The following is a 12,744-nucleotide window of genomic DNA, read 5'->3' as shown; positions in this document are numbered from 1 at the left end:
CCATGCGCAGTGGGCATCATGGTGGGCGGGAGCAGAAAATACCAAGAGTAGCCCAAAAAAATCGGTATTATGGTGTCATAATGCCAATTCGCCATTGTATGCTGTAGCTGTATGCTGTGGCGGGCTGCGTTTCCCACTGCAGTATGTCAGAAACATAACTTCAATATATTTGCATCTTATTGTAAGGGCTCCTCACCAGAATCATGCCCCAATGCTGGATCATCAGGGCACATCGGTGTGCAATTAGAATGACGTGGTTCACAACGGTATATAAGCAATGTGCACCTGACAACCTGCACATCGCTCATGACTTTGAGGTTTACTGCACACCTTGCATCGCGCAAGGTTCACGGTAATCAACGCCAGGCTTCGTAGGCAGCACCACATCGCTTTCAGGGGGATGGCAGAGGCAAGGCTCCACTTGCCAAACCAGCTTTTAATGGGTTGAAAGCTAGGGCTGCACTGGGGAAGGGGATGTGGGGTGGGGGGAACTGGTGTGAGGCATGGGAAGGGGCTGCAGGGCTAGGGCTGTACTGGGGAAGTGAAGAAACTAGCCTCAAGCATGGGAAGGGATTACAAGGGTAGAGCTGTACTGGGGAATGACGGGGGACTGGCCTCAGACATGGGAAGGGGCTGCAGGGTTAGGGCCATACTGGAGAAGGTGGGGAACTAGCCTCAGGCATGGGAAGGGGCTGCAGGGTTAGGGCCATACTGGAGAAGGTGGGGAACTGGCCTCAGGCAGGGGAAGGGGCTGTAGAGCTAGGGCTGTACTGGGAGGTATGAGAGGGGAAGATTGCACTCAGACATATGACTTGGGGGAGGGTGCCCTCAGCATTATGATGAGGATAGACTTTGTAACAGAATTACATCAGCCAGAATAGGATGAGCGCTGAGTGAAGAAATGCTTCAGTTTACATAGTTGAGCTTGCAAAAACTGTCCTTGTCCCAGTCCAGGGAGGGGGAGGGCAAGTCAGTCCAGTCTCAGTCATGCCCAGTATGTTTTGTGCAGGGTGTTGGGCTGGACTGTCACTTGCAATAATGGTTGCCTGGACAGACCTTGTTGTGATACCCCAAGCCTGGCCACCTCCATGGTCATCCGGACCACATCGAGTAGCAAGAGGCTGCCCCCTCCACATCCACTGCCCCATCCTCTCCCACATTCTGCTCTAAAGACATCACATCTTCCTCTTTCTCCACCTCTTCGAAGGTCACTCCCTTTGCTGAGGCATGTTGTGAAGCATGCAGAATATCCCAAACATGTGAAAAACCATGGCTGGTGAATGCTGCAAGGCAGTACCCAAGCAGTCCAGGCAACAAAATTGCATCTTCAGAAGGTCGAAGGACTGGTTGATGAAGATTCTTCTCAGCAGATGGCTGTCACTGTACTGTCATTGGGATTCTGTTCACAGTGAACATATAACAGTCAGGAGCCTCCACCTCAGAGGCTAACCCTTGTCCCTGAGAATCCATCCATGGATCTGGGGGGGCTGGGATGGAAGAGCAGCAGAAGGCTTGACTGGCAAAGAAGATATGCATCACGGCAGCTTTCAGGAAAACATGCACAGGTATGCAGCAAGTTTTTCTTGTGGTAGCACAACAGCTGTACATTCATGGTGTGGTAGGACTTCCTGTTGATGAACCTCTCTGGCCCGTCACTGGGTGCCCTAATGGCCACATCGGTGTAGTTGATGATGCCTTGTACTTGTGGGACCCCAGAGATTGCAGCAAATCCAAGTGCTCTCTGAGTCTAGAAGGCTCCATCACTGGGGAATTTGATGTCTCTTTCCAAGGATGGAGACTACATCTGTGTCAGTCATGATGTAGCTGATTATGAGATGATATAGCGATCTGCGGCCAAGCCCTGAAATGAGGCAAAGAAATTCGTGGCCACAGCTATCTTAACTGCTACTGGCAGGGCCTGGCATTAAGTGGAGCGAGGTATCAGCTCCTTATTGAAGGCAGATGTCTGTGACCATCTCCATGGAGAGTCACAGTCTCTTTCAGCTTTGCTATTATGATGTGTCAAGGCAGCTTCACCTGCTCTGGTATATCCTGCGCTCTGCATAGTCTTTCCTCCTCCATGGCTCTGGCTCTGCATCTGTGCACTCCTGATGCCCAGAGATCCTTCCTGGCTGTGCATGCTGCGCTGTGATACCTCAATTGCCTCTATCTCTGATGGAGCCAGTCCCATTACCAGACGTACCTTTCCTGTTGCCCAGGTGATGTCCAAGCAACATTGCTCAATGCCCTGATATCCAGGCAATGACAGTTGTGTTTACAGTTCTGAAGTGGCAGGAATCTCACACCTGCCTCTCCACCTTCTCTCGATGAGCTCCTGCAAATTTTCAGTGCGTGCAGTGAGACCATTCAGCCAGTTCAAACAACACCAATAAATTTTCAATGACTTTCCTTGTTCCCATTACTGTCCGTTGGCATGATAGCCAAGGGCTTCCAATTCCCACCCTCATCCCGGAAAATTACATGGCGTCTAAAGTTGGTTTTTTAGTGTGGCCTCAGCAAGCCTAGTTGATGCTTCAATAGCTGCGGGTCTGGATTACCACATGCGCCCTTTCCCTCAAAATGGCAGAGGGTGGAAATGGAGGCGGGATTTCAAGTTATGCCTCCCGGTGGCCATTTTGTTCACTGTCACGCCTCCATTCCGTCCCAATTCTGGACAGGAAAATTCTGGCCAAAATGCTTCATTTATAATTCTGGGTCTGTATTCTTTCATGCAACTTTACAAAAAAAAATGAATGGGATTCTCATCTGTCACCTTATCTTGAAACTCCACAGATGCATTATCTTTTCTGCATTACATGACTCGAAAGGAAGTCCATAAACCCAAACACTTATGCCAGAGATTGTCCAACCTTCCAACTTGTGATAATTTTCATCTCTTCCACACTCTTGTAAATTAACCTCATGACTATAGAGAAAAGAAAAGCTTTAAGGAGAAAGCTTTGGCTGTTTGGAGCAATTTCTCTCTATTAACCCAAGTCCACAACTGTCACAAGATAAGAAAGCAGAATGGAGGGACAACTAAGACCAGAAGCTGTGTTAATTGAGCAGTATACCTAACAAGGCAGAGGCATTGCACTCCATCCCCTGATAATAAATCAATGAAGCTTGTCATCTCTTAAGGTAATGGAGCCCAAACTGCTCAGTTGAAGAGCCAGCCTTGAGCTGTTGACAAGATCCAGCTGCTTCTATCATTGGCATCTAAATCAGCAATCAGACCAATCATTATAATACCTTGGAATTCCTCATTATCTCTCTTCATGGAAGCCATTAAAGGAGCAGCTGGAAAGGTTATAATGCAATGTAGGTGGGACAAATGTGGCTGCACCAAGTTGCAAATTTGAATAGCAAAGGGACAAGGTAATGTGATACCGTTAAGTAGTACAAGGCCAAACATTAGAGATTACCACAAAACTAATGAGGGTTGAGGATAGGCTTTTTTAAAATATAATTCCTGCAGCTGTCCAGACTCAATGATTTGGTTGTTTGTCTAATTCATTCTGTCTCCTTTCCATCCTTTACTTTTTTCCTTCTTTGGATAGTTCCTAAGTATATTTTTCTACAAGGCAGTTCCAGATATTATTGAAGTGTAAAAGTTGAAAGGATTGAGGAAAAGATCAAAAGTGCAGAGACCGTCAGCAGTTATTTGGCCTCATCTATGGCATCAACAAATTTGCTGCTCCTTGTACATTGGAAATGCTCTTTGTAGGCAGACTTAACCCAGCCTTCAAACAACAAGTAATATGGCCTGATGAAAATTGAACTATTTAATGCAACAGTTAGCCCTGTGGATTTTTCCTCTTTGTGTGCAGAGTTGCCTGTCTCCATTTCACAATTGTTTGAAAGACTGAGATCAGGAGGCTACTCTGTGGGGAGTCGCAAGTCGGGACCCATGTTCCAGTACTGTGTGGTGTCACATTCTTGAGAGCAAAGTTCTATAATTCTGGTCCCTGAAGAAATCTCAGTGTGTAATACAGCTGTAGAAACTTATGTAAAATGCTTTAATAACGTGCCTGGAGCTACACAATTCATGGCTCTTTGTTAACACTTTGAGATGCTTTCCTGTAACATTTTACAGACTTGTCCAGTCTTTCCAAAAAAAGGTGTTTTCCCCAAACTTCAGAGATGTAGATAGATTTACAGAAGATTCATAACAAAACACCACCCAATGGTAAAAATGCCATTTGATATGGGCAAATCATTGAGGCAAAAGTGAATCATTAACTCCAGTAACAAGAGTAACGTGCTTTTGCAAATACTACTTCTCCCAGATCCCAAGAGTGGTGTTGATGGGAGTAAAATCCCTTTGATGCATGCTTGATTGTACTATGATACTAGTTGGTGGCTGGTCACAGCAATCAGGGGACAATGTCTCTTGAATGCAGAGAGTGCTATCACTTTGGGACTCTGGTAATCTCAATAAATGCAGTAGATTATGCATGGTTCCAATTGTTTGAGTGACCATTTGTCAATAACACATAAGAGCTCTGTAGCAGACTGATTCTTCCTCTACTAGTTGCTCTACCCTCTGTAAACTTGAGGTCATCCAAGACTCTCTTATTCCATGTTTTAAATCACATCAAGTCATCTATGCGTATCACTCTTCTGCTTGATGACCTATTTTAGTTTCCACTTAAGTGAGGCCCTTATTTTAAAATTCTCTTTTTTTTATAATCCCTCCATAGCCTAGTCACTCTCTATCTCCGTAATCGCTTGCTGCCCTACAACCTTCGGAGATAACGCACTCCTCTAATTTTTGAACATTGCCAATTTTAATCACTGCACCATTGTCCACTGTGCTTTCAGTTGGCAGTGCCCTAAATCTTCTACCTTGCTTTCCTCTTTTTAAGACACCCCTTAAAACCTATCTCTTTGACCACATTTTGGTCATCTTCCGCCTATTTTCTTTTGTGGATCAGTGTCAAACTTTGTTTTATAACAGTGCTGTGAATTATCTTGGGATGTTTTATTATGTTAAAGGTGCTATATATCTTTTTTACTGTTGTTGTTGTGGCCCTCCATGGTCTGACAAAACACTCCCCAGTCCAGTATGTGCATATGATTTGTGGAACACCCCATAAAATACTGCAGGAAAATTTAGCAACGGGTCAGAATGTATCTAATATTAAAAGCTTTAATATATTTTTTACCCTTCTTGTTCAGCAGAATAGAATGAAAATGGAGTTCTGATGAAGCAGTGCCATCTGGAAGTGAACAATTAACTAGTATCACAATGCATTAGTTTCAGTAAATTAGTTTGCCAATATATCAACACACAGGACTATAATGATATTATTATCTTCTTGGAATTCAAAATCATTTAATTCAAATTATTTAGTATTTTTCGGCACCAAATTCAGAAGAACTTCAGAAATAGGAGCAGCCCCTCAAGTCTGCTCTGCTATTCATTATGATCTTGGCCAATCTTTGACCTCAACTCCACTTTTTCACCTGATCCCCAAATTCTTGATTCCTTAAGAGTTCAAAAGTTTATCAGTCACGCAGCCTTGCATATGCTCAACAATTGAACATCCACAGCCCCCTGGCTGAGCCCCCTGAGAATTCCAAAGATTCAAAATCCCTCTGAGTCAAGATATTTCTCATCTCAGCTCTAATTGGCTAACCCCTTATCCTGAGACTATACCCTTAGTTGTAGACCCCCCAACCAGGAAAACAGCCTCTTGGCATCTGTCAAGCCCTCTCAGAATCTCATATTCTTCAATGAGATCACCTCTCATTTTTCTAAAATCTAGAGCATATACGCCCATTCGACTCAATCTCTGCTCATAGCACAACCCAATGATCCCAGGAATCAATCTAGCAAACCTTCATTGCATGCCGTCCAAGGCAATTTCAGTTACTTTCCAGTTTGCTTAATTCCAATTAGTGGAGCATTCAATTTTTTAAACTGTTCAAAGTAACCGAATTATCAGAAATAGACTAATTCTACATGCTGAAATTATGAAGCCTTATCAAATTTTGATGGCTATAGTTGAGTTTCATCTCAGCAGCCAGCATTTCCTAATGATAGGAAAGATTTGCTTCACCACCAGATAACATAATCAGCTTCACAGTAATGGTCACTGGGTACATTTCATTTTCACACAAATCTGTTAAATTTTTATTCTCTGTTTCCCCATTACAATCTGAAACATGGACTTTTGCTGGGATACAATTCCAGTGCACCTCTAATACCTCACTCAAGTGGCCATTCCCCAAGTGTGCATCTTAACACTGAGCATTGGTGGTCTACTTCCCCATGAGAGATATCGCAGTTGAGCGCAAACCAGTTATCTATGCCTATACTTTCTAGCACAGTCATCAGCTAGGGATCTGCTGCGGGTAGCCTGCATGCATTTACTGCCACTTCCTAACCCACAAGGCATTGAGCCTGCAACTTCCCTGGCTTCATCCATCTCCAGTGGTGAGTGTAGCACTGGGCCATTGCAGGAGGAGCTTATCTGGAAAATGTTATTCTTGTACTATTGGAAGCATAAAAAATGGCACAAACTAGGAATGCACATGCAAACCTGAATACTGCCTACAGGTTTAGCTATCCATTTGCGACCATGATGATCTCTTGAGTCAATTCCTGGTGTGTGTTGTATGCTTTATCCCAGGCATAATCATGTGTAAAATCTCGGTTCTTGGGATTACAAGAACACGATGAATCAATTTCTCTATACTCTAGCACAATGGACAAATGGCCTCCTGTGCTGTAATTTCTATGATTCAATCATAGAGACTGGAAAGCCTTTATAGTGTTATGGCACAGCAGATGGTGAATGGTGAGCTGCCCAAAATCCTAGCGAGAAACTTGAAACGGCTGCCAAAACGTTTTTTGCAATTTGTATAGTATGAAGAGTGGTTCTGAAATCGGGAAATGATTTCCCCAACTACCTGAGATGATTTTATATTGAAGTAAATGCTTATTTAAAAAATTAAAGCAAAAAAACCCACAATTACACTTAAACACAAGAATGGCTTCACACAGTAAACAGTACTTTAAAACAGTTCCACAAGATCTTAACTTAACTACCCTCAGAGCTAACCTTCCCCTTTTCTGTTCACCAACTATCCTTATAGAATTCCAGTAATTTTTACCACACTGTGCCTTTTTCCCTTAGGGTGTTCTCTGAGGCTGACAGCAACTGAGTCTTCAGTTCTGGACTTGTCCACACTGTCTTCTTGGAGCTCTACCCAGCTATCTTGTGGGATATCTGACCAGCTACCCCCTCACATAGGCTTCAGTATTTCCTTAAATGTGTTCCTTCCCTTTGATCTCTCTATTGTTTCAACCAGTCTCTTCTGAAATACATTCTTCCCAGAATTGATTAAATCGTTCTTTACTTTAGGTCTTAGACTTGTAAAACCAAACTTACCCTATCTTTACCTCATTTTCTTACACATTTTTACAACCTGCATACATCCCTCTTCGAACTGAAATAACTCAGTTTAAACAGTTCATGTTATTGCTTTATGTAAAACTCTGATTGAAGTTCCTTTTGGTTCATTAACATATCAAAACTATTGACTTTAGACCCTTGCTGTCACTCTAGCTCTTAATCCAATTATAGCCTGATTTCCAGTACATAAGAAAATATGCCAGGTTTATTACCAGAAGAAAAATATTACAATTTCTTGTTTTCTTGACAATGGGTGGAGGAAAGGAAAAGGTGAGCACTTATAGAGAAATAAACAGGAAACACAGAAGTTGGGGAGTGGCAAAAAAACATCTTTTAAGAAGCCTTTCAAAAGCAGGGAGAGCGGTGACAAGAGGAGGGGTAGGTGCAGGCTGAGAGGGAGTGGCTGCAATAACAATATGGGAACAGAGGAGACAGAAAATAAAGGATAATATACTGAAGGAGCAGAATAGTGTGTGGCGACATATGGCTGGAGGAGGTTGCAGTGATCGGGTTGGACAAGAACATGGAGCATTGTGAAAGAGAAACCCTCACCCCGCCCCACCCACAATATTGCCCCCAAACATAATTGTGTGGGAGATCAGTCACCAGGGCAGTCGTGAAGCTCCATTATTCATCTTTTGTTTGCAAAGCGCTCTATAATTGCTGGTGTAATTGGCTCAGCATGTGGAAGGGCTTGCGCAATTACCAAGCATTAAGATCATGTAATTTATTGACTGTCAGACAAGAACAACAGTTTAATTACCAGGGCTTGCAGTGATTAAACAGGCCACAAAAACACAATCAGAGGCAGCAATTTCTTTGTGACTAGTGTTAAGATGAAACGAGACATTAATAATTTAGTGGTTTTAATTGACTGAATGAGAGGATTCAGATGTCGAGAGCTACATGGAATTATTAATTTAAACACACCCAGATCTATTTTGTACTTATGCTTTCCATGTTTGAATCTTAATGCTCAAATGTTAGAACAAACCACTTTCTTTTCCCCTCAACAACTCTTAACTTCCTATCAAGCAACTCAAACTTGAATCCTGCTTCTCTATCTGGGGAGATTTTTGCTCCCCTTCTCTCTTATTCATAGAATTTTTTTTCGAAGCTCATCCAGTCTTCAATGGCTCTATTTTATTGACCATCGTTATCATATTTCTCCTCTGTATGGTCTCTGTGTTGAAATCAAGACCCATTGGACCATTCCGCCTCCAACTCATTCTTATCCAGCAGCTGGAAATTTTGGATCTCCTTTGTTCCCATGGTTCTCCCTTTGTCCAATAATCTTTAGGCTTTGAAAACTTAAATGGCAGCAAGAGATGATTCCTTGATTTAGTTTGCTTTCACTTTGACTCCTTTCAACCTTCATGTTGCCTTGCAAAATAGATGATGACTCTTTACCAGCCTATCTTGAACAAGGAGAAGACTTCCTCTTTTAACATAATCTCCACAGTGCAATTCAGATCTGCCTTCAAAGAAGGGCCACTCTTCACATCTTGGGTTTGCTTTCCAGATATGAAACACACCAATATTTTCCAGTATACAACATCTGGACAGAGTTACTCAGTGCAGGATACCAAAACTGAATTGAAGAAATGCAAAGAAACATTAAGCAGGCTCAGTTGACAGGGCTTCATGAGTAAAGCAAAGCTGTCTGCTTTTTACTATATTGCAGAGTATTAGCAAAGTAGTCCCAGGATTAACAGTTCAGATTATTTCTGGGGGAAAAAAGTTTATGCTTATTGAAAATCAGCACATTATTGATGGAGAAACTGAGACCTCAAGCGAATTTTACATATCCATGGCAACAAGTATCAAAAAGTCAACCTGCAGAGAGGGCTCACTTGTAACCCTTCCACCTTTCATGTGACAGAGTTCTTACTCCATTGGTTTCTGGGCCTAGATGTAATCTGGCCCACAAGTTGTAGAGTCTATCTGGGAGGATTTTGTTTTCATCTACTGGTTCCCAGAATCTGGAGATTACAGGCAAACCTGCCCTGCATTGTTCCACCTGTCAGGAAGTTTACCTGCAATATCAGGATTACAGGGACACAAATATTCCAATGATTTACAGGACTGAAAAGCTACCAGCCAAAGCAAGTCACACGACAATGTCAAATGTTATCCAGTCAAAGCTACCTTTAAGGACTTAACTCTTCTGCTCATGTGATATCCTCCTCTAAACAGAGGTTCCTTAGGCTCTCATTGACTGAAGTAAACCTGCAACAATGTCAAATTCTTATATGTTTCTTGTTAATCAGTGTGTGGGTAAAAGTTAGGAGAGGGTCCAGTGTTGTTCAATCAAGTGTCTCAATAGTTAACAGGCCTCAATGAAGGACAATTTGTGAGTTGACATCAGCTCCTTTGTGATGTTAAAACCAGGTACAATTATTTTGGTGTTTTATGGATGCCTGGAATGCGTAGGCCTTATCTTATTTGGGTGCAGACCCTCTCATGGCCTTGGGTGTTTTCAATGTGCCCTGCCTGTTTTCACTGTCACAGCAGTTTTTTTAACCATTTAATATCTTTTATTAGTTCTGCAGAATTTTCTTCCTTTCTTCCTTCTCAGTTGATTTTTCAAATCAGTCCTTAAAGTAGCAAAGCTTCCTGGACCCTCCAGTGATTTCAACATAGTGCTTACTTTTCAGTTTAAATTCAATGTTCAAATGTCCAAAAGGACAAAAAGGATTATTAATCCTTTCCTCAGGAGCCAGGAAGTCAGCACAGGTTATCTTGGATCATCCATGTAGACTTGCAACATTGGCTGTGAGATATTGACTGAGTTGAAAATCATTACTGTCTTTCCTTTTCTTGGTCTATATTAAAAGAAGGGAAGGGAATGTTATTCAGAGACAGGGACATGCCATTTGCTGCACAACAAGGGACCAGTTAAAATAGAACTATTTGATATAACAATAAAGCCTTTTACCATCTCCCTTTGTTACCTATAGACTTGACTGTTTCAACGCACTCCTGGAAGGTCTTCCTCTTCATACCATCCGTAAACCTGAGGTCATCCAAAAGTCAGCTGCCCATGTCTTAACTCACCACAAGTCCTGTTCCCCCTATCATCCCTGTGTTCACTGACTTAAATTGGCTTCCAATCAACCAGTGTCTTGACTTTAGAATTCTCATTCTTATTTTCAAATCCTTCTATGGCCTTGGTCCTCCTAAACTGTGTCATCTCTTCCTGACCCAGAACCCTTTGAGATATCTGGATTACTTTGATTCTGGCCCATTGTGCACTGCCAATGATAATTGCTCCACTATTGGTGGCGTGCCTTCTATGATGAGGCCCCAAGCTCTGGAATTGCCTCTGGACACTTCTCTGCCTCTCACCCTCTCTGACACTCCCTGAAACCTGCATCTTTGACCAAGCTGTTGGTCATTTGACCTAATATGTCGTCTTGGTGTCATATTTTATTCTATAATGCTCCTTTGAAGCACCTTGGAACATTTCATTAAGTTCAAGGCCCTATATAAATATAATTTTTTGTTGTGGCCTCTAGTTCCAAACTGCTTGCAGTAGCGTGATTGAAACCAGGGGCTCATTCCTGCACGATTGATGCAGACCCACAATTTCATCACTGTTAGACAATGTGTTGCACCATTCCTCAGCGTCCCTCAAGCAAGACATTTGGTGCGATTATGGCTTTTGGTAAGATGTTTGGGAGGAACACTGCTGAGGAGGTCAAATGGCCTCAAACAGAGTTCCAAGTGAGAGGAGTTTTTAGAGGTTTTGGAATGAAGTACCTTGTTAGTCATATTAGGGGAAGCTTTACTATATCTAATATCTTATGTAGCTGCCTTCGGAGTGCTTGGTGGAGCAGTGCAGAGGGAGCTTTGCTCTTTATCGAACCTTTGCCTTACTTTCTCTGGGAATATCTAGTGGGGCAGTATAGAGAGAGCTTCAGTATGTCCCTTGCCTGGAAGTGTTTGATGCATGAGTCCTTGCAATGGAAAACATTCTATTCCCCAAAACTAACATTCCCTTCTAGTGCTCCAAGTTCATACCCCAAAAAATTCCTTGCTCCACTATGCAATCCAACATGCATGCGAGCAAAATCTTGTTAATAAATATCAGTGATAAGCTTTCCATAAATACTCAAAATACATTCCTGATTACATAATACATGTTATAAGCTGGTTTAAGAATAAATATTAAAGACTGGGTGATTTAGGTTTATATAGGTCATTTATATCTTAGGTTCCCAAACCTTTTATTATTGGAAATAATTATAGCATAGCTCAGCAATGAAGGGTGGATGTCAGTAGGGAATATGCCTGGGGAACAATACAGCTCAAGATAACACAAGAACATAAGAACACAAGAATAATGAGCAGGAGTAGGCCACTTTGGCACCTTGAGCCTGCTCCGCTATTCAGTAAGACCAAATCTGATTTGACTGTGGAATGTTAGTTTTGGGGAATAGAATGTTTTCCATTGCAACTCCGCTTTCCTGTCTGCTCCCCATAATCCTTGACTTCCTTGTTGTTCAAAAATCTATCCAACTCAGCCTTGAAAATATTCAATGATCCAGCCTCCACTGCTATCTGGGGAAGAGAATTCCAAAGGCTAATGACCCTCTGAGAGAAAAAAAATCTCTTTGTCTCAATTTTAAGTGGAAGATCCCTAATTATTAAACTGCCTCCCTAGTTCTAGAGCCACCACAAGGGATCACCTCGAGACCACCTCTCAGCAGCCACCCTGTCAATTCCCCTCAGCATCTCAGTTTCAAAAAGACCACTTCTGATTCTTCTGAAGTCCAATGGGTATAGGTCTAACCTGCTCAATCTTTCCACATAAGATAACCCCTTCACCTCACGAATCGGTCAAATGAACATTCTCTGAACTGCTTCTACTGCTATTATATCTTTCCTCAAGTAAGTAGACCAAAGCAGTACACAGTACTCCAGATGCATTCTCACTCAGGCCCTGTACAGCTGTAGCAACACTTTCCTACTTTTATACTTAATTCCCCTTGCAAGAAACACAAACATTGCATTTGCCTTCCTAATCACTTGCTGCACCAGAAAACCAATGTTTTGTGATTCATATACCCGAACATCCAGATTCATCTGTACTATAGTCATGTCTCTCCATTTCAACAATAGGTTGCTTTTTTATTCTTCCTGCCAAAGTTGACAAGTTTACATTTTCCCACGTTATACTCAATCTGCCAAATTTTTGTCCATTCACTTAACCTATCTAAATCCCTCTGTAGATTCTTTGTCCTCTTGACGACTTACTTTCCGACCTAACTTTGTGTCATCAGCAAATGTAACCTCCAGAGATTCAGTCCCTTTTTCC

The sequence above is a fragment of the Carcharodon carcharias genome, chromosome 17 (assembly GCF_017639515.1).
Source record: "Carcharodon carcharias isolate sCarCar2 chromosome 17, sCarCar2.pri, whole genome shotgun sequence".
Classification (NCBI taxonomy): Eukaryota; Metazoa; Chordata; class Chondrichthyes; order Lamniformes; family Lamnidae; genus Carcharodon; species Carcharodon carcharias.
The sequence above is the reverse complement of the archived record's forward strand: the minus strand, read 5'-3'. Positions refer to the sequence as shown.